Consider the following 22822-nt stretch of genomic DNA (forward strand, 5'->3'; position numbering starts at 1 on the left):
CTGGGGTGAGAAAACCGCGTTTGATCATCGAGACTTTTGCTTTTAAAATCCATTTACTCTTGCACTTAATGATAAGGTCCTGGGGAGCGTTGCTGGACACAGAGACCTTGGAGTGCAGGTTCATAGCTCCTTGAAAGTGGGGTCGCAGGTAAATAGGATAGTGAAGGAGCGTTTGGTATACTTTATTAGTCGGAGCATCGAGTATAGGAGTTAGGAGGTCATGTTGCGGCTGTACAGGACATTGGGTTAAGGCTCTTTTAGAAGACTGAGTTCAGTTCGGGTCTCCCTACTGTACGAAGGATGTTGAAAGAAGGTTTGAACATCCCTTCAGTAGAAATGATGATCTTGGGGACAGATTTTCTGTGATGTATCTCTGCATTTTCCCCTGATATTCTATCTAAAGAACTTTCCCTGCAGCTGCTGTTTCCCAGGGGGAGGTGTCACGTTTTGGATTAATCTGATCACCCATTAGTGGAAAACTTTATCCCTGTCATATTCTCCGTGTCAGCCACTTTTTCTTTGTACTTTTCCCGAGAGTAATTAATAGGGAAAAAAAAAAATTCAGTTTCAAAGTGTAGAATCAGTTTTACTCTGTATCTAACCCCATGCTGTCCCTGTCCTGGGAGTGTTTGATGGGGGCAGTGTAGAGCGAGCTTTACTCTGTATCTAACCCCATGCTGTCCCTGTCCTGGGAGTGTTTGATGGGGGACAGTGTAGAGGGAGCTTTAATCTGTACCTAACCCTGTGCTGCCTATGTCCTGGGAGTGTTTGATGGGGGGACAGTGTAGAGGAAGCTTTACTCTGTATCTAACCCCGTGCTGCCTCTGTCCTGGGAGTGTTTGATGGGGGACAGTGTAGAGGGAGCTTTACTCTGTATCTAACCCCGTGCTGTCCCTGTCCTGGGAGTGTTTGATGGGGGGCAGTGTAGAGGGAGCTTTACTCTGTATCTAACCCCGTGCTGTCCCTGTCCCTGGGAGTGTTTGATGGATTTCCCCTCCCCCACCGTTTGCAAAAAGCTCAGCAACAGGAACATTGATCAATTCTGTGTACTCTGTCAGGCGTTCCTGAGTGTGTACTGACCTCGTGTGACCTGCTAGTTCCGCTTTGAGATGAAATGTCATTGTTTTCCAAGTGTCTGAGTCAGGAGTTTGACGAGACAGATTCCCTTGGCAACGTCTTTGTATTGAAAGTGCAGTGCGTTGAGTCCTCCTTCCTCACCCCCACAGCCCCCTTCCCTCTCTCTCTCTCTCTCTCTCTCCCTCCCTCCCTGCTCCTGCCTTTCCTGATTTTGAGGAGGGGTCCTGAAGACTTTCGAGATGGGGCCTACCTCAGCGCCTCTGCCTTAGGTCTGAGGGAGCCACCCTGAGGGGGGGCTCTGCTGGGTTTGAACCCCTGAACGTGACGTTGGAAACCCAGGGCGTCGGTGAGCGGGCACAGGACGTGGAGCTAGGTGAATCGATTCCACCGTGAACAAGAGAGAGGGAGGAGACAGTAGAGAGCTGAGTGAGCCCCAAAATAGACGCAGGATGAGAGATCGGAAGGAGAGTGGGAACTTCTGAACCTACACCTAATAAAGGGACAGGGATAAATCCGTGATGGCAAAGTGGGTGGGGGAGTCCAGAACAAGAGGGCATAGCTTTAGGGTGAGACAGGAACGATATAAAAGGGTCAGCTTTTTCACACAGAGGGTGGTACGTGTATGAAATGAGCTGCCAAAGGAAGTGGTGGAGGATGGGACAATTAAATGGTACCTGGATGGGTATATGAATAGGAAGGGTTTGGAGGGATATGGGCCAAGTGCTGGCAGGTGGGACTAGATTGGATTGGGATATCTGGTTGGCATGGGCGAGTTGGGCCGAAGGGTCTGTTTCCGTGCTGTACATCTCTATGACTGTATAAGTGATATAGGAATCCCGACAGATCTGAACTGGAGGAATGTATGCTCTATAGTGGTTCACCCCCCTGATTATTTTTCAAGCCTGTTATGATAGATAAATACATTAAGCAAGCTGTTCAATCTATCAGAGCTGAAAATGTGTTGCTGGAAAAGCGCAGCAGGTCAGGCAGCATCCAAGGAACAGGAGATTCGACGTTTTGGGCATGAGTCCTTCTTCAGGAAGAAGGAAGCTCTTCTTCAGGAAGATTCCTGAAGAAGGGTTTATGCCCAAAATGTTGAATCTCCTGTTCCTTGGATGCTGCCTGACCTGCTGCGCTTTTCCAGCAACACATTTTCAGCTCTGATCTCCAGCATCTGCAGACCTCACTTTCTCCTGTTCAATCTGTCAAACAGCAATGCGAGAGAATTGCCTCTCTGAGTGGCTAGAATCGAACGATGGAAATGGGGCAAATGGTCCAGTTGCGTTATCGCCCGACTCTGAATGGAGAGACTCGGGGAAATGTTCTGGGGAGTCAGGTTCAAATCCTCACCGCGGCACGTGAGGGAGTTTGATTTTGTTTTGATTTATCGTTACATGTCGCGGAGTACAGTGAGAAGCTTTGTTTGTGAGCGTCACAGGCTGGTCCTGATGTGAAAAGAAAGGTCTGAGACAGAAGCAGACAGGTGACATTGCACTGGATGTGTGCGAGATGAGATTAACATTAGCATGGTCAGCATTATCTGAAGTTGGACAGTTGATTTGTCGGTCTAATAACAGCTGGGGAGTAGCTGTTCTGGAATTTACCGGTGCATGTGTTCCGGCTTCTCCATCTTGTTCCTGCTGGAAGAGGTTGTGGGAGAGCAATACTGGGGTGGGATGGGTTTTTTTTTTAGATTAGATTAGGTTACTTACAGTGTGGAAACAGGCCCTTCGGCCCAACAACTCCACACCGACCCGCCGAAGCGTTTACCACCCAGACCCATACTCCTACATTTACCCCTTCACCTAACACTATGGCAAATTTAGCATAGCCAATTCACCTTTTTTGGACTGTGGGAGGAAACCGGAGCACCCGGAGGAAACTCACGCAGACACGGGGAGAATGTGCACACTCCACACAGACAGTGTGTCTGAGGCAGGAATTGAACCCGGGTCTCTGGCGCTGTGAGGCAGCAGTGCTAACCACTGTGCCACCGTGCCGCCCATAAATGCAAATTGCACCATCTGCCATAGTGGGATTTGAACACATTCCCACATAACATTAGCCTGGAACCCTGGATTACTAGAGCATTGACATTATCACTAGGCCACTACACTACTTACTCGAAGTAAGTCTTTGATGAATTCAGTAAAAATCTGGTGTTAAGAGTCCAGTTGTGACCATGAGTCCATTGTCAATTGTCAGAAAAGCCCATCTCTTTCAGTAAAGTCCTTTAGAGAAGGAAACTGCCATCCTTACCCGGTCTGGCTGATATGTGACTCCAGCCCCCTCAGAAATACAGCTTAACTCTTAACTCTGGGCAATTAAGCATAGGCAAAGCATGCTGGTCTAGCCAGCGACGTCCATGTCCCATTGAATGAATAAAACAAATTCTACTGCTGTTGCACTGTCACTCTGAGTAAAGGTCACTCGCTCCAAAACCACAGACCACAGATCAGAAAAAAATGGAACTCCAGACAGACACTTAGTCTCAGTGTAAATCCTGAGGGAGTGCCGTACTGTCGAGGGTCAGTGCTGAGGGAGTGGGCACTGTCGGAGGGCCAGTGCTGAGGGAGTGCCGCACTGTCGGAGGGTCAGTGCTGAGGGAGTGGGCACTGTCGGAGAGTCAGTGCTGAGGGAGTGGGCACTGTCGGAGGGTCAGTGCTGAGGGAGTGCCGCACTGTGGGAGGGTCAGTGCTGAGGGAGCGCCGCACTGTGGGAGGGTCAGTGCTGAGGGAGCGCCGCACTGTGGGAGGGTCAGTGCTGAGGGAGCGCCGCACTGTGGGAGGGTCAGTGCTGAGGGAGCGCCGCACTGTGGGAGGGTCAGTGCTGAGGGAGCGCCGCACTGTGGGAGGGTCAGTGCTAAGGGAGCGCCGCACTGTGGGAGGGTCAGTGCTGAGGGAGCGCCGCACTGTGGGAGGGTCAGTGCTGAGGGAGCGCCGCACTGTCGGAGGGTCAGTGCTGAGGGAGCGCCGCACTGTCGGAGGGTCAGTGCTGAGGGAGCGCCGCACTGTCGGAGGGTCAGTGCTGAGGGAGCGCCGCACTGTCGGAGGGTCAGTGCTGAGGGAGCGCCGCACTGTCGGAGGGTCAGTGCTGAGGGAGCGCCGCACTGTCGGAGGGACAGTGCTGAGGGAGCGCCGCACTGTCGGAGGGTCAGTGCTGAGGGAGCACCATTTTGTTGTTTCTGTGGTTTGGAGGGTGTGGGGATTTGGGATATTTTACCAGATGTCCTGCAGTTAATAAAAATCCCTGTAGCCACTTCAGAAAACGCAATTATCCTGGTCATTGTCATGTTGCTGTTGGCAGGGAATTCCTTTGTGCCTATTGTGTGCTGCAGTTGAAATATTACATCAAGGACCTATTTCACAGTGAATGTTTTGTGCTTGGGAAAGGTTCGAGATGAACGAAAAAGCATTCTCACTCTGTGGTGTGTACAGTCTGTCCACAAGCAATGTCAGTAAAACATTGCTCCTTGCTGTTTTCACAGTGTTTATGAGATCTGCATTTGTGATAACCGAGCAGAGGAAACAGGGTGATTTCTTCGAACTGATCTCACTGCTCCCCCGAAGGGCACAGCTCAAAACATCCCAATGTTCAGTGAGCATTTACACAGACACATCTTCACACACACACACACACACACCTCCCTCCCTATCTCTGTAACCTTCTGCAGTCCCTATGACACCTCTCTATCTCTGTAACCCCTTCCAGCCCCTACACCCCCTCCCTATCTCTGTAACCCCCTCCAGCCCCTACACCCCCTCCCTATCTCTGTAACCCCCTCCAGCCCCTACACCCCCTCCCTATCTCTGTAACCTCCTCCAGCTCCTACACCCCCTGCCTATCTCTGTAACCCCCTCCAGCTCCTACACCCCCTGCCTATCTCTGTAACCCCCTCCAGCTCCTACACCCCCTCCCTATCTCTGTAACCCCCTCCAGCCCCTACACCCCTCCCTATCTCTGTAACCTCCTCCAGCCCCTACACCCCCTCCCTATCTCTGTAACCTCCTCCAGCTCCTACACCCCCTCCCTATCTCTGTAACCCCCTCCAGCCCCTACACCCCCTCCCTATCTCTGTAACCTCCTCCAGCCCCTACACCCCCTCCCTATCTCTGTAACCCCCTCCAGCCCCTACACCCCCTCCCTATCTCTGTAACTTCCTTTAATCCTGGTCTCTCAAGCATCAGCTGATTCCCATTGCTCAGGCTGCCCGGGGTCCTCAGCTCAGCAATTCCCTCCCTGAACCCCTCTGCTCCTCAGTGAGCAGAGACCTCCATTAATATAGCACCATTAGGGGGTGGCAGAGATAGGGAGGGGGTGGAGGGGGTTACAGAGATAGGGAGGGGGTGTAGGGGCTGGAGGGGGTTACAGAGATAGGGAGGGGGTGTAGGGGCTGGAGGGGGTTACAGAGATAGGGAGGGGGTGTAAGGGCTAGAGGGGGTTCCAGAGGTTTATAAAATCATGAGGGGCATGGATAGGATAAATAAACAAGGTCTTTTCCCTGGGGTCGGGGAGTCCAGAACTAGAGGTTTAGGGTGAGAGGGGAAAGATATAAAAGAAACCTAAGGGGCAACTTTTTCACGCAGAGGGTGGTACGGGTATGGAATGAGCTGCCAGAGGATGTGGTGGAGGCTGGTACAATTACAACATTTAAAAGGGATTTGGATGGGTATATGAATAGGAAGGGTTTGGAGGGATATGGGCTGGGTGCTGGCAGGTGGGTCTAGACTGGGTTGGGATATCTGGTTGGCATGGACAAGGTGGATCAAGGGGTCAGTTCCTGGGCCGTACACCTCTATGACCCTCTGCCTGTCTGACTCACCTGACAGAGTGAAAGCAAGCCTGGGGACTGCTGGAGAAACTCTACAGGTGTGGCAGCATCTGTGGAGAGAGAGAGAGGAGTTAGCGTAGTGAGTCCGGTATGACACCTTGCCAGATGAAACAGCAGAGGAGTGCAAGATCTTGGAGGATTGCGGGCAATGTTTGAATTTGACATGCCAACCTGAAAACTGGTTCAGTGTTGCAGGTGAGTATTGTGAACATCAGTTAATATTTCCCAAGTCACAATATTCACAATCGGCCAGATTATCTTTGCCTGGGGAGATTTTAAAAAGATATTGAAGGGGGGTGGCCAATGTTTTTACCCAGAGGGTGGTTCGTATGTGGAATGTGTTGCTGGAAAAGCGCAGCAGGTCAGGCAGCATCCAAGGAGCAGGAGATTCGACGTTTCGGGCATAAGCCCTTCATCAGGAAGGAATCATTCCTGAAGAAGGGCTTATGCCCGAAACGTCGATTCTCCTGCTCCTTGGATGCTGCCTGACTTGCTGCGCTTTTCCAGCAACACATTTTCAGCTCTGATCTCCAGCATCTGCAGACCTCACTTTCTCCTCATCTGTGGAATGACCTTCCTGAGGGAGTGGGGGGTGTGGGGACAGTTACGATGTTTAAAAGACATTTGGATCAGGACATGACCAGGAAAGGGTTGGAGGGAGACGGGGTAGGAGTAGGCAGGTGGGACTCGGAACTAGGGTCGGTATGGACTGGCTGGGCCGAAGGGCCTGTTTCCATGCTGTCAGACTCTATGACGGATTTGTATCAGTGGTGGGTTGAGGTGTTATGGAGAGGAAAGTAGAGTTGAGGCGCGGATGAGATCAGCCATTCCCACTCCTCGTTCTGATGTGACATTCCTGGAATTCTCATCAACACAAGTGAAGAGAGCCTCTCCACTCTGGAATGTTTCATTCCCCATTCTCCTGAAGGTTGAAGGAGTCATGTGGAAGGGACACCCTGTTGGGACTGTGTCTCGTAATGGAGCGAGGGAAGGTGCCGATGGAGCTCAGGCTGAGGAACCCATCGCCACGGAGGCCGGGGCGTCAAGACAGAGGTTTGTCATCGGGGAGGGGATCGGGGGCGAAGGCAGGGGGTTGGGGGGGGGTGGAATGGGCTGGGGAAACGTCACACCTGCCATGAAATGGTGGAGTGGTCTCGATGGGCCAAGTGGCCAAATTCTCCTCCACTGCAGTGCGATGCTGTCCCACCTCAGGGGGTCACGGTTGCGTTCGGGAGGTGGAGGGGGTCGAAGTAACATCCGCGAGAACGACGCGGAGGATCAGTGAGGAGGGAAAGATCCCAGATCCCAGCAACGAACTCTGGTAGATTCCCATCATCAGTTGTCCAGAGTGAGAGCTTGGACCCAGAGTGGCTTATCCTGATACTCAGCCATCTAACAGTTTACACTCTTAACTGAATCAAGTGAAGTATCTTGTTCTCACAGAAATTAATCCACTTGTTCACTGGGACATGTGTTTTTACTTTCAGATTGTAAACAATTCAAATGTTGTTCTCTGGCCTGTGGAATTCAGCGATCAAGTTTCTCATTCATTTCCCAATTAACTGTTCTCTCATCAGAAAATCTCTGGGTTCCTTGTCTTCCGCCAATGCTCGTGACAGCAGTAATTTGCGATTTCAGTTCTCAAATCGTCCCAGGCTGATTTATTTCAACAGAAGTTTCCACACTGGGACGCAGCTCGAGAGGTGACCATCCATGTTGAAGGAGACTCTAGAGGTGGCGGAGGGGAGGGGAGGGGGGAGAGAGAGAGAGACGGAGAGATGTAAGGAGGGATTTCTCGGGCTCAGGATCCCTAGTGAAGACGCAGCCCGCAATGGTGGAGCTGCCACCAACTGTCCGCCCAATCAAGGACAGCACGGGGTTAGATACAGAGTAAAGCTCCCTCTACACTATCTCCTATCAAACACACCCAGGACAGGGACAGCATGAGGTTAGACATAGAGTTAAGCTCCCTCTACAGTGTCCCCCATCAAACACTCCCAGGACAGGGACAGCACGGGGTTAGACATAGAGTTAAGCTCCCTCTACAGTGTCCCCCATCAAACACTCCCAGGACAGGGACAGCACGGGGTTAGATACAGAGTAAAGCTCCCTCTACACTGTCCCCCATCAAACACTCCCAGGACAGGGACTGCACGTGGTTAGATACAGAGTTAAGCTCCCTCTACACTGTCCCCCATCAAACACTCCCAGGGACAGGGACAGCACGGGGTTAGATACAGAGTAAAGCTCTCTCTACACTATCTCCTATCAAACACACCCAGGACAGGGACAGCATGAGGTTAGACATAGAGTTAAGCTCCCTCTACAGTGTCCCCCATCAAACACTCCCAGGACAGGGACAGCACGGGGTTAGACATAGAGTTAAGCTCCCTCTACAGTGTCCCCCATCAAACACTCCCAGGACAGGGACAGCACGGGGTTAGATACAGAGTAAAGCTCCCTCTACACTGTCCCCCATCAAACACTCCCAGGACAGGGACTGCACGTGGTTAGATACAGAGTTAAGCTCCCTCTACACTGTCCCCCATCAAACACTCCCAGGGACAGGGACAGCACGGGGTTAGATACAGAGTAAAGCTCTCTCTACACTGTCCCCCATCAAACACTCCCAGGACAGGGACAGTACGGGGCTAGATATAGAGTAAAACTCCCTCTAGACTGTCCCCCCATTAAACACTCCCAGGACAGAGACAGCATGTGGTTAGTTATGGAGTAAAGCTCCCTCTACACTGTCCCCCATCAAACACTCCCTGGACAGGGACAGCATGGAGTAGATCTGGAGTAAAGCTCCCTCTACACTGTACCCCATCAAACACTCCCAGGACAGGGACAGCATGGAGTAGATATGGAGTAAAGCTCCCTCTACACTGTCCCCCATCAAACACTCCCTGGACAGGGACAGCATGGAGTAGATATGGAGTAAAGCTCCCTTTACACTGTTCCTATCCGATATTCCCGGGGCAGGTAAAGGGTGGCTGTTTCTCACGCCTGTTTTCCTGCTAGTCTCGGTTCTGCCAAGTTGGGAACAGTTCCGAACCGGATGCCAGTTGGGAAAAGGTTTTGGCAGGGGTAGTGGTGAAAGGTATTTATTCCACCGAAATCAATTCAACGCTGATGATCAAATGTTCTACTCATGAGACCATTTTGGAAAGGCAGATGTATTTTAAGAAGAGATTAAGACAGTAAATCCGATAGCATCTAACTCCCGATTCGTTGATCAGATGTGGGAATATTAATGTTGGCTGTGCACACACTAGCTAAATATTTACTGACAAATGACTCCCTTGTTGAAAGCCAGAATTCCCAACCTCTCGAACTACACTGATTTCATGACTTTTTCTAGTACACTGCTTTGGCAGTCCGGCCTGTGCTAAAATAAGATTAGGCTGATCTGTTTAGTATCATTTTGTGGCTTCTGACATTGCTCATGGATTTGCTAATGGACAGAAAGTGTCGAATTTCTATCTGTCCCTCTGCAGTGAATATATGAAAGAAACAGGTTGGCATTTGAGCTAGTCTGGAAATCAATGGGCTGAAGGACCTGATTCCACATGGCAGTGTTCTCTATGAGACGACTGTTGAGGTGGATTTGAACAGGAGGTTTAGGATTTCAAAGTGTTCCATTCACCCCCTAATGTTCCTGACCAGCCTGCTCAAAGGAACACCCCACGACCAGTGTTACAACGTGGGAAAAACAGCCCCTGCTAATTTAAACCTGCAATCCCAAGAAGATTAATCCTGTGCAGTAATCTGTGAAAATTCCAGAGGCCAAGAACTATCCTAAAGGTTACTATTTAAAATAAAAATTAACAACTTTTTCGAAAAATTCTGACAGAGAATATTAACTAAAAACTATTTATAACCCCTTTCTCTGATCTATCTTTTACTTTCCTTTCTGCAATAGTTGTCTGATAAACTCCTCCCCCAATTAAGATTTGACCAAAATATTCAAATTTCAAAACCAACCCGCTGTCGAATCTTTTCCTTGTATCTTCCCCGTCTTTTCTCCTTTCTCAGGATATCTGGTTCACATGTCATTGATAGATAAAGGTACCTTTAAGAGAGCTATCTTGTGGGCAGTCTGCATGTGTTTGGTGGCATGGCAATTCAATCTCTCTTGGTCTGATACCCCAAAGCATCAGATTCGTTTCATTGGTGTTAATATTGTCAAAATACCAAATTCAAACTTGATTGGAGTTTAGCATCTTGGGGCATAATTTTAACTGGCCAAATTTGAATTTGTTTTTTGTCTCATAGCAACCCAGGTACTGCTAGTTGCTGGATCAAATGTTACATTGTAAATGCTTGCTAAGTTCTTCAATTCTCTTAAAGGTACAGTATCCCTTACACCTTCATAACACCTCCCCCTTAAGAATAAATGAACCATCATGATGAAAAAATGCTTCTTTTTTTCTATTCTTTAAATGCACTATAACATACAGATAACTTTAATCCAAATGCAAATTAACTTCCTCCCCGCTGTATATAATATTAAATTGATGTACCTTAACTTTATCAGTTCAATCCATGATAACGTATCTGCGATTACGTTCTTACAACCTGCAACATGCACGATTTGTAAATTAAAAGTCTCCAGTGGAATAGGCTTATATTCTTGTCTTTAAAGCGTTCCAAGAATGTAAGAGGATTGTGATTCATGTGCACGATCATCTCCGACACATTGTTCGTGACATACACACTAAAATGCTGTAAGGCCAGTACTGAACGCAATAGTTCCTTTCCGATTGTGGTGTTGGATGTTGATCTTCTTTGAAAAGTGACCAAGTGGCAGTTCAATCCCATCCTCATCTTCCTGGAGGAGTACAGCTCCAACTCCCGGGTCATTAGCATCGATGGCAACTTGAAAAGCTATTTGGTATCGCTAAAACTGGTTTGGTGGTTATTATTGATTTCAAATGATCAAATGCCTCCTGGCATTGTTCTATCCACCGAAACTTTGTGTTCTTCCTCAGTAAATTGGTTAACGATGTAACCACGCTGTTGAGGTTTGGAACAAACTTCCAATAGAATCCGCTCAGTCCTAAGAATCGAAGCACTTTCTTCAAGACTGTTCGTGGAAATTCCTTCGTCTTTGCGTTCCATGGGGTCAATCTTCCATGGCCGATGTTACATCCCAAGAACAGCGCCTCTGCTTTCGCGAATTCCATTTTATTTAAGTTTATCACCAGTTTTGCTTCTCATTGTCATTCAAAGAGCTCTGCCAGCTGTACCATGTGATCTTTCCAGGACTCACTAAAGATCACCACATCGTCCAAATAGACTGCACAGTTTGTTAACCCAGCCACAACTCTGTTCATGAGTCTTTGGAATGTGGTGGGTGCGTTCTTCATTCCAAAGGGCATCACTTTAAACTGATATAGCCCATTTGGGGTTACAAGTGCAGAAATTTCTTTCGCCGAATCCGATAAAGGGACCTGCCAGTAACCACGCATTAAGTCCAAATTGGTGATGTAACTGGCTTTCTCGAGACAGTCCTCCAATCCCGGGATTGAATAGGAGTCCGATTTTGTAACTGTGTTGACCTTCTGATAATCCACGCAGAATCATTGAGTCCCATCAGGTTTGGGAATGAAGATTGGCAAACTGCATTCACTCTGGCTTGGTTCGATGATGTCCTCGTTGAGCATGGCCTCCACCTCCATCTGGACCTGTCTGGCTTTGAAAGGATTAAGTCGATAGGGGTGTTGTTTTATTGGAACAGCATTCCCTCCGTCTACTTCATATACAATAGCATTAGGCCTCCCCATCTGATTCTTACATATGTCCTCAAACCGCAGTAACGAATCTTTCAGCTGCGTTCTATGCTCCTGAGACCGATAGCTTACTAATCCATCCCACTCCTCAAGGACCTTTCATTTTTTAACATATTTTGAGACACCTCAAAATCAACATCGTCTGGATTTGATCCCTCATTCTGTGAGGCAGTAACTAACACCTGTTTCTCTAGTTCTTTCCCTCTCTTAGTTCTCAGGAAATCATTCTAACCCACGTGAAAGGCTCTTCAAATGCAGGAATTGGCAACACAGGTGCTGGTTTTATTACCACCCGTAGTTTACTTACCATTTAGCATGTATGACATGCACGGCAAAAGCTAACCACATCCTTGTGCATTCCAGGCCAATAAAAATGTTTTTGTACCTTAGCCTGAATATTTTGTACCCCTCTGTGACCTCCTCATGTAGTTCTTGTGCTACCTTTAATACCTCCTGTCTGTATGCTACCGGCAACACATTCTGGTGCACTTTGACCCATTTCTCCTCTACACTTACCTGCCGTGGTCTCCATTTCTGTCTGAGGATTCTGTCTTTCAGATAATAACGCTCCGGAAGAGTCTCTGCCTCCTTTTCAAAGTACACATTCACATATATATCTTTTATCATCTTGTTTTGCTGTTGCAAGTCCCTGAGCCATTCAGGAGTAAACACTCTTGTAGATTATCAAAAGTCTTATCTATTTTTAAAGCACACACCCATCAATCAAAATGACTGTTTAATTCTTTTGAACTCAACCTAACTCTGACTTGGTTCCTTCTTCATGTTTCTGAACCGCTGTCTATATGCTTCTGGTACCAATTCATAAGCACTTAAAATAACCTGTTTGACCTCTTCATAATCTCTTGATCCCTCATCTGACAGCGCAGCACATACCTCACTAGCTCTGCGTACCAGTTTAGTCTGAACTAGCATTACCCATAAGTCCTCAGACCACTCCATCTGTCTAGCCAATTTTTCAGATGAAATAAAGAAGGCTTTGACATCTTTCTCATTGAAAAGTGGCAGAGTTTTGACATATTTTTCACTACCTTCTTGATTAGATACCTACAGTGTGGAAACAGGTCCTTCGGCCCAACAAGTCCACACCAACCCTCCGAAGAGTAACCCACCCAGACCCATTTCCCTCTGACTGATGCACCTAACACTACAGGCAATTTAGCCTGGCCAATTCACCCTGACCTGCACATCTTTGTGACTGTGGGAAGAAACCAGAGCAAACCCACGCAGAGACGGGGAGAATGTGCAAACTCCACACAGACAGTCGCCTGAGGCTGGAATCGAACCTGGGTCCCTGGCGCTGTGAGGCAGCAGTGCTAACCGCTGAGCCACCATGCCACCCAATCTTTTAACCTCCATCCTGTTAACTTGACTTTGCTGACTAAGTTGCAAATGTGTTGCTGGTCAAAGCACAGCAGGCCAGGCAGCATCTCAGGAATAGAGAATTCGACGTTTCGAGCATAAGCCCTTCATCAGGAATAATTTTGCTGACTAAGTCACAACTTCTCATGTTCAAATTGTCTCTCTTTCTCTCTCCCTTTCTCCTCTCTCTCCTTCACTTTCTCTATCCCTTTCTTTATCTTTTAACTCCGTTTTCCTCAATTGCAATTTATGTTTTTCAACCTCTCCTGCGCTTGTCTGTTTCTCATAACACACCTAAATGTTTGAGTAATTCCCTTACAATTTCAGCTTTTACCTTTGGTTAAACCCAAATCTAACGTCTTTGCTAATTCTAAAAGCATAGCCTGTTTAATTTCTTCTAAAACTTTCTTGGCAAATTTGAGAAACATCTTCAAATCCCACATCCTCTTTAGCAATTTTAAGAGCCATTTCTTTCACTTTTAATTTAATCAACCACAAGTCACTGAAGCTAAACAAACCGTCTCATCTACATTTTCTTCAAATGTCTAGGACACTAACCTGCATGTGTTGAAATCAGCTGGGATTTTTCAGACACCACCCCGACATCTATCCAAATCTGTCTAAACCAGTTCAAATCTCAGCCAAAAGCCCCCAAATTGTTATGACACGGGGTGGACCCTCCTGCTTAATTTAAACCTGCAACACAGAAATGATTCATCCCGTGTGGTAATCTGAAATTTCCAGAGGCAAAGAACTATCCCAAAGGTCACCATTGAAAATAAAAATTAACAACATTTTTTTAGATGTCTAACATAGAATATTAACTAACAAATATTTACAATTCCTTTCTCTAACCTATCTTTGACTTTCCCTTCTACAATACTGGTCAAATTAAAACCCCTAATTAAGACTTACTGAACTATTCAAATTTCAAAACCAGCCAGCTGTCAAATCTTTTCCTTGTGTCTTCCCCTGTCTTCTTTTCTCCTTCCTTGGGATTTCTGTTTCACAGGTCGATGATAGATAAAGGTACCTGTAAGAGAGCTATTCTGTGGGCAGTCTGCATATGTTGGTGGCTTGGTAGTTCTCCAGTTTTTCAATTTGTTTAATATTTATATGACAAAGCAACAGATCATTTTATTGGTGTTAATATTGTCAAAATACCAAATTCCAAGCTTGTTTGGGATTTAGTATCTTGGGGCAAAATTTAAACTGATTGGCTGAATTTGATTTTTTTTGTCTCACAGCAACCTGCGAGCTGTTGGACAAAATGTTACATTGTACATTCTCTGGTATTCTGTGTGCTTGTGAATTTCTTCAACTCTCTTAAAGATACAGTATCCCTTACACCTTCGTAACACCAGCGATGTTACAATGTCTGGGATCACCGTGATTGGGGATACAGGTTGAGGGTACAGCATTGCCTGCAGGACTCAGAGCTGCACATGATCACCCACTGCAAAACAACACCCACCCTCACTCGGAAATCGGCCCCTCTGTCAGTGCAGTGCTCCTTCAGCACTGACCCTCCGACAGTGCAGTGCTCCTTCAGCACTGACCCTCCGACAGTGCAGTGCTCCTTCAGCACTGACCCTCCGACAGTGCGGTGCTCCTTCAGCACTGACCCTCCGACAGTGCGGTGCTCCTTCAGCACTGACCCTCCGACAGTGCGGCACTCCCTCAGCACTGACCCTCCGACAGTGCGGCACTCCCTCAGCACTGACCCTCCGACAGTGCGACACTCCCTCAACACTGACCCTCCGACAGTGCGGCACTCCCTCAGCACTGACCCTCCGACAGTGCGGCCCTCCCTCAGCACTGACCCTCCGACAGTGTGGCACTCCCTCAGCACTGACCCTCTGACAGCGCGGTTGGATGAGGTTGAACCATACCTCGAACCTATGGATTGTCTTGTGCCTTTGACGAAGGACAGGTCAACTGGCATTGAAGACAGTCCTGAGAGGATTCCTGAGACTGCACCTGGAGAAGAAGGGCCTGTGCTGTGGAGGTGCGATTGAGTGGTTTTGTCCTGTATTCACTGGAGGACAGAAATTGAGAAATTACTTTATTGAAACAAGGAAAAGTGATAGGGATTGAACAGGGAGGTGCGGTGAGGTTGTTCCCCTTGTGGGAGGGTCTCAGACCTCAGGGATTAATCTTACAATATGGCGTCACCCATCTGAGACAGAGATAGGGAGAAATTTCCTCTCTCTGAGGGCAGTGAATGCGAGGAATTCTTTCCATAGATGGATGTCAAGGCAGAATGACTGTCTTTCATCACACAATGTAGAAACAGGCCCACCGGCCCAACAGGTCCACATTGACCCTTCGAAGAGCAACCCATCGAGACCCATTCCCTTATCCCTACTACTCGACATTTACCTCTGACTAATGCATCTAACCTACACATCCCTGAGCACAATGGGACAATGTAGCATGGCCAATCCACCCTAACCTGCACATCCCTGGGCACTATGGGACAATTTAGCATAGCCAATCCACCCTTACCTGCACATCCCTGGGCACTATGGGACAATTTAGCATGGCCAATCCACCCTAACCTGCACATCTCTGGACACTATGGGACAATTTAGCATGGCCAATCCACCCTAACCTACACATCCCTGGGCACTATGGGACAATTTAGCATGGCCAATCCACCCTAAACTGCACATCCCTGGGCACCATGGGACAATTTAGCATGGCCAATCCACCCTAACCTGCACATCTCTGGGCACTATGGGACAATTTAGCATGGCCAATCCACCCTAACCTGCACATCCCTGGGCACTATGGGACAATTTAGCATGGTTAGTCCACCCTAACCTACACATCCCTGGGCACTATGGAACAATTTAGCATGGTCAATCCACCCTAACCTACACATCCCTGGGCACTATGGGACAATTTAGCATGGCCAATCCACCCTAACCTACACATCCCTGGACACTATGGGACAATTTATTATGGTCAATCCACTCGAACCTGCACATCCCTGGGCACTATGGGACAATTTAGCATGGCCAATCCACCCTAACCTGCACATCCCTGGGCACTATGGGACAATTTAGCATAGCCAATCCACCCTAACCTACACATCCCTGGGCACTATGGGACAATTTAGCATGGTCAGACCACCCTAACCTGTACATCCCTGGACACTATGGGACAATTAAGCATGGCCAACCCACCCTGACCAGTGGGAGGAAACCGAAGCACCCGGAGGAAACTCACACAGACATGGGGAAAATGTGCACACAGGCAGTCCACACAGACAGTCACCCGAGGCTGGAACCGAGCTGGGATCCCTGGCGCTGTGAGGCAGCAGCGCTAACTACTGAGACACAGTGCCACCCTATAATATTGACGGTGAATACATTGAAGAGAGACAGAGATTGACACAGCCGTGCCGAATAAGGGGAATGGGCCAAATGGCAGCAGATGAATGGAGTTGAGGGTGATCGGATTTGTTGTGATGTCATTGGATGGCGGAGCTGAGTCGATGGGCTGAATGCCCCTCTTCTGTTCCTGGATAGGGTCATCTCAAGCGCCAGCTGCCACTCCATCTCCCCACCCAGCCCACATCCATGCTAGGGGACTATGTAACCAACTCAGTCACCCCAGAGTTGAGTCCGTTTGGCATCTCGATCTTGAGTTGCTGCGTCGGGAGATATTTGAGGCGGGGTGGGGAAATGTTTGAGGGTTGAGGTGAACACTTGGGAAATGGAGGGTGTAACGATAATCTCTGTGACAGCCCACCCTCGGAGTTTTGGGGGGAGTTGGACTGCATTACCCAATGTCAGCAAGGATGTCCAGCAGACAAAATGAAAGTGAAAATTTGGCACCCCCACCCCATCTCTTTGCCCCTCACGCCAGTCTGTAGCAGGGGGCAGTGGCACGGGCTGGGGGTGGTGTGGAGAGAGCAGGTTGGAGGATGGACGGGCCGTTGGGGAATGGGGTTGGCGGGGGGTGTGGTGTTGGTTTGTTTGATAATGAGTCTGGAAACTGGGATTGATCCCTCTGGAAAACCTCCAGCCAAGAATCTTGTTCCTCAAGCCATCACTTTCATTTTGTTTGGAATCCCAGGCAGTCTTGGGCCATTCTCCTGTGGGATCTTGCTGTGCGTACCATTCAGGCCTTATCCCGAGACGACGGACGTGGGGGGCTAGGGAAAGGCGAGTGCCCGGTGTACAACAATTGCCTGTGGTGAGGTAGTGCGTGCTCCGATAAGGCTCGTTAATGAAACTGTCGTCCCTTTATCAGTTCCCTGATAATCCCTCTCACTCAGTGACTCAGTGGAACGAACCTTTCATTTGTTTGTCTTGGCCCTTCCCCGTTGGACACGGGACGAAGTTCAAACGTTTATTTTTACACATGAACTTCCGTAGGAAGCCTATCCCGAGATGGAGGTGGTGCTGACTCAAGCTGATCAGGAGCTGGGTGTGTTGGCTACATCTCGGAGTGTTCAGAGACTGGTACCAATATCGTTGACAGAAAAGTCCCAGACTCCACCCTGGCGCAGAACTCTTGACGCATGACGCTGTGTTGGAGACATGCTGCTCTTTGTAACCTTAACATTTAATACGAACCCAGACGCTTGTGCCTCTTGCTGAGTAGAAATGTTTGTTCGGAACAGTTCATTGGAAGAAAACTCTGTTGCATCCTTCAATACCACCAGATGATCCAAGCCCCGTTTCCTCCCTCGCAGTCACATGACCACTGCCGCACTCGGCAGGTGACGTGTCCTGGGAAGCAGGGCAACAGGACACAGGGTCAGGGTTCAAAGGTCAGAGGTCTGTGATGACACCACTCCGGCTGGTGTGTTGGGTGGTGGTGATGTGAGAAGGGATGGGCAAGGAGCCAGAATTTAACTTTGAGCTCCTCGTGTTCCGTCCCGCTCCTACTCTCCCTCCATCGCCTTCCACCTCTCCCTCTTGGCCTCTCTTACACTTCCTCTCACTCCTCTGTCTCTCCCTCTCTCCTCACCACTTTCTCCCCCTCACTCTCTATCTAACACTTCCTCCCTCTTCCATCACTCACTACCCGCTCTCTCTCACGCTCTCCCTCTCTGTCGCTCACTCTCTATCGAACACTTTCTCACTCAGTCTCTTCCATCATTGACTCCCCTCTCTTTCTCTCTCCCTTTCTCTCTCTCTCTCCCTTTCTCTCTGTCTCTCTCTCTCTCTTCTGTCTCTCAGTGCCCCCTTTCCCTGTCTCTCCCTTTCTCTCTGTCTCTCTCTCTCTCTAACACCTCTCTCTCTCTCCCCCTCTCACTCACTCTCTCTCTTTTGTCACGCACTCCCCTCTTTCACTCGCTAACTCTTCCCTCCCTTCCCTCTCTGTACCTCACTCTCCAACACTTTCTCTCCCTCTCTCGCATCACACATTCTCCCCTTCCCCCCGACTCTCTCTCTGCTGTTTCTCTCTCTCACTCTCAGCCCTGTTCTCTCTCTGCCTGCCTTCCCTCCATGAGATTCAGAGAGGAAGGAACAGCAGGAAGCCATTCAGCCCATCATGTCCACTTGGCCAGTCAATGGGATGATGGCTGATAACTCAAACCCACATTTCTGCCTTTCCCCTTCCCCACTCCCAAGCCCATCCATCCACCACTGTTTAAACATTCCATAAATATACGGACTGACGGAGAATCAGCCAGGCTCTGCAGAAACAATTCCTGGAATGCTCTCCCTCCCTCTCTCTCACTCACTCACTCTCTCTGGCCCCACTGTCCACTGCAAGTTTGGGGGACAGTGTAGAGGGAGCTTTACTCTGTATCTAACCCTGTGCTGTCCCTGTCCTGGGAGTGTTTGATGGGGACAGTGTAGAGAGAGCTTTACTCTATCTAACCCTGTGCTGTCTCTGAACTGGGAGTGTTTGATGGGGGACAGTGTAGAGAGAGCTTTACTCTGTATCTAATCCCGTGCTGTCCCTGTCCTGGGAGTGTTGATTAGGGACAGTATAGAGAGAGCTTTACTCTGTACCTAACCCTGTCCAGTCCCTGTCTCATAGAGTCATAGAGTCATAGAGATGTACAGCATAGAAACAGACCCTTCAGCCCAACCCGTCCATGCTGACCCAGATATCCCAACCCAATCTAGTCCCAGCTGCCAGCACCCGGCCCATATCCCTCCAAACCCTTCCTATTCATATACCCATCCAAATGCCTCTTAAATGTTGCAATTGTACCAGCCTCCACCACATCCTCTGGCAGCTCATTCCATACACGTACCACCCTCTGCGTGAAAAAGTTGCCCCTTAGGTCTCTTTTATATCTTTCCCCTCTCACCCTAAACCTATGTCCTCGAGTTCTGGACTCCCTGACCCCAGGGAAAAGACTTTGTCTATTTATCCTATCCATGCCCCTAATAACTTTGTAAACCTCTATAAGGTCACCCCTCAGCCTCTGACGCTCCAGGGAAAACAGCCCCAGCCTGTTCAGCCTCTGCCTGTAGCTCAAATCCTCCAACCCTGGCAACATCCTTGTAAATCTTCTCTGAACCCTTTCAAGTTTCACAACATCTTTCCGATAGGAAGGAGACCAGAATTGCACGCAATATTCCAACAGTGGCCTAACCAATGTCCTGTACAGCCACAACATGACCTCCCAACTCCTGTACTCAATACTCTGTCCAATAAAGGAAAGCATACCAAACGCCTTCTTCACTATCCTATCTACCTGCGACTCCACTTTCAAGGAGCTATGAACCTGTACTCCAAGGTCTCTTTGTTCAGCAACCCTCCCTAGGACCTTACCATTAAGTGTATAAGTCCTGCTAAGATTTGCTTTCCCAAAATGCAGCACCTCGCATTTATCTGAATTAAACTCCATCTGCCACTTCTCAGCCCATTGGCCCATCTGATCAAGATCCTGTTGTAATCTGAGGTAACCCTCTTCGCTGTCCACTACACCTCCAATTTTGGTGTCATCTGCAAACTTACTAACTGTACCTCTTATGCTCACATCCAAATCATTTATGTAAATGATAAAAAGTAGAGGGCCCAGTACCGATCCTTGTGGCACTCCACTGGTCACAGGCCTCCAGTCTGAAAAACAACCCTCCACCACCACCCTCTGTCCTCTACCTTTGAGCCAGTTCTGTATCCAAATGGCTAGTTCTCCCTGTATTCCATGAGATCTAACCTTGCTAATCAGTCTCCCATGGGGAACCTTGTCGAACGCCTTACTGAAGTCCATATAGATCACATCTACTGCTCTGCCCTCATCAATCTTCTTTGTTATTTCATCAAAAAACTCAATCAAGTTTGTGAGACATGATTTCCCATGCACAAAGCCATGTTGACTATCCTGAATCAGTCCTTGCCTTTCCAAGTACATGTACATCCTGTCCCTCAGGATTCCCTCCAACAACTTGCCCACCACTGAGGTCAGGCTCACTGGTCTATAGTTCCCTGGCTTGTCTTTACCACCCTTCTTAAACAGTGGCACCACGTTTGCCAACCTCCAGTCGTCCAGCACCTCACCTGTGACTATCGATGATATAAATATCTCAGCAAGAGGCCCAGCAATCACTTCCCTAGCTTCCTACAGAGTTCTTGGGTACACCTGATCAGGTGCTGGGGATTTATCCACCTTTAACCGTTTCAACACATCCAGCACTTCCTCCTCTGTAATCTGGACATTTTGCAAGATGTCACCATCTATTTCCCTACAGTCTATATCTTCCATATCCTTTTCCACAGTAAATACTGATGCAAAATATTCATTTAGTATCTCCCCCATTTTCTGCGGCTCCACACAAAGGCCGCCTTGCTGATCTTTGAGGGGCCCTATTCTCTCCCTAGTTACCCTTTTGTCCTTAATGTATTTGTAAAGACCCTTTGGATTCTCCTTAATTCTATTTGCCAAAGCAATCTCCCTCCCCGTTGTCTTCGTCTTCCCTTTCACCCTGACAGGAATATACTTTCGCTGGATTCTTGTTATCTCATTTCTGAAGGCTTCCCATTTTCCAGCCGTCCCTTTACCCGCGAACATCTGCCCCCAATCAGCTTTCGAAAGTTCTTGCCTAATACGTTAAAATTGACAATTCTCCAATTTAGAACTCCAACTTTTAGATCTGGTCTATCCTTTTCCATCACTGTTTTAAATCTAATAGAATTATGGTCGCTGGCCCCAAAGTGCTCCCCCACTGTCACCTCAGTCACCTGCCCTGCCTTATTTCCCAAGAGTAGGTCAGGTTTTGCACCTTCTCTAGTAGGTACATCCACATACTGAATCAGAAAATTGTCTTGTACACACTTAAGAAATTCCTCTCCATCTAAACCTTTAACACTATGGCAGTCCCAGTCGATGTTTGGAAAGTTAAAATCCCCTACCATAACCACCCTATTATTCTTACAGATAACTGAGATCCCCTTACAAGTTTGTTTCTCAATTTCCCTCTGACTATTGGGGAGGGTCTATAATACAATCCCAGTAAGGTGATCATCCCTTTCTTATTTCTCAGTTCCACCCAAGTAACTTCCCTGGATGTATTTCCAGGAATATCCTCCCTCAGCACTGCTGTAATGCTATCCCTTATCAAAAATGCCACTCCCCCTCCTCTCTTGCCTCCCTTTCTATCCTTCCTGTAGCATTTGTATCCTGGAACATTAAGCTGCCAGTCCTGCCCATCCCTGAGCCATGTTTCTGTAATTGCTAAGATATCCCAGTCCCATGTTCCTAACCATGCCCTGAGTTCATCTGCCTTCCCTGTTAGGCCCCTTGCATTGAAATAAATGCAGTTTAATTTATTAGTCCTACCTTGTCCCTGCCTGCCCTGACTGTTTGACTCACTTCTGTTCTCAGCTGTACCCGTCTCAGATCAATCTCTTTCCTCACTATCTCCCTGGGTCCCACCCCCCCACCTTACTAGTTTAAATCCTCCCAAGCAGTTCTAGCAAATTTCCCTGCCAGTATATTAATCCCATTCCAATTTAGGTGCAATCTGTCCTTCTTGTACAGGTCACTTCTACCCCAAAAGAGATTCCAATGATCCAAAAATGTGAATCCTTCTCCCATACACCAGCTCCTCAGCCACGCATTCATCTGCTCTATCCTCTTATTCCTGCCCTCATGAGCTCGTAACATTGGTAGTCCTGGGATTGTTTGATGGGGGACAGTATAGAGAGAGCTTTACTCTGTATCTAACCCCGTGCTGTTCCTGTTCTGGGAGTGTTTGATGGGGGACAGTGTAGAGGGAGCTTTACTCTGTATCTAACCCCGTGCTGTCCCTGTCCTGGGAGTGTTTGATGGGGGACAGTGTAGAGGGAGCTTTACTCTGTATCTAACCCCATGCTGTCCCTGTCCTGGGAGTGTTTGATGGGGGACAGTGTAGAGGGAGCTTTACTCTGTATCTAACCCCATGCTGTCCCTGTCCTGGGAGTGTTTGATGGGGGACAGTGTAGAGGGAGCTTTACTCTGTATCTAACCCCATGCTGTCCCTGTCCTGGGAGTGTTTGATGGGGGACAGTGTAGAGGGAGCTTTACTCTGTATCTAACCCCATGCTGTCCCTGTCCTGGGAGTGTTTGATGGGGGACAATGTAGAGGGAGCTTTACTCTGTATCTAACCCCGTGCTGTCTCCCCTGTCGGAGGATTTCCGTTTGCTGGCATAGTCTGTAACAAAAACATCCTCGACCTCAATCCACCAAAAGGATTTTCTTGAAATCATTGAAAACATAGTGGCGACAACATGCAGTTTTGTATAAAAGGAGGAAACCTGCTGTATCCGTAACAACTT

This window comes from Hemiscyllium ocellatum, chromosome 38 (genome assembly GCF_020745735.1).
Source record: "Hemiscyllium ocellatum isolate sHemOce1 chromosome 38, sHemOce1.pat.X.cur, whole genome shotgun sequence".
NCBI lineage: Eukaryota > Metazoa > Chordata > Chondrichthyes > Orectolobiformes > Hemiscylliidae > Hemiscyllium > Hemiscyllium ocellatum.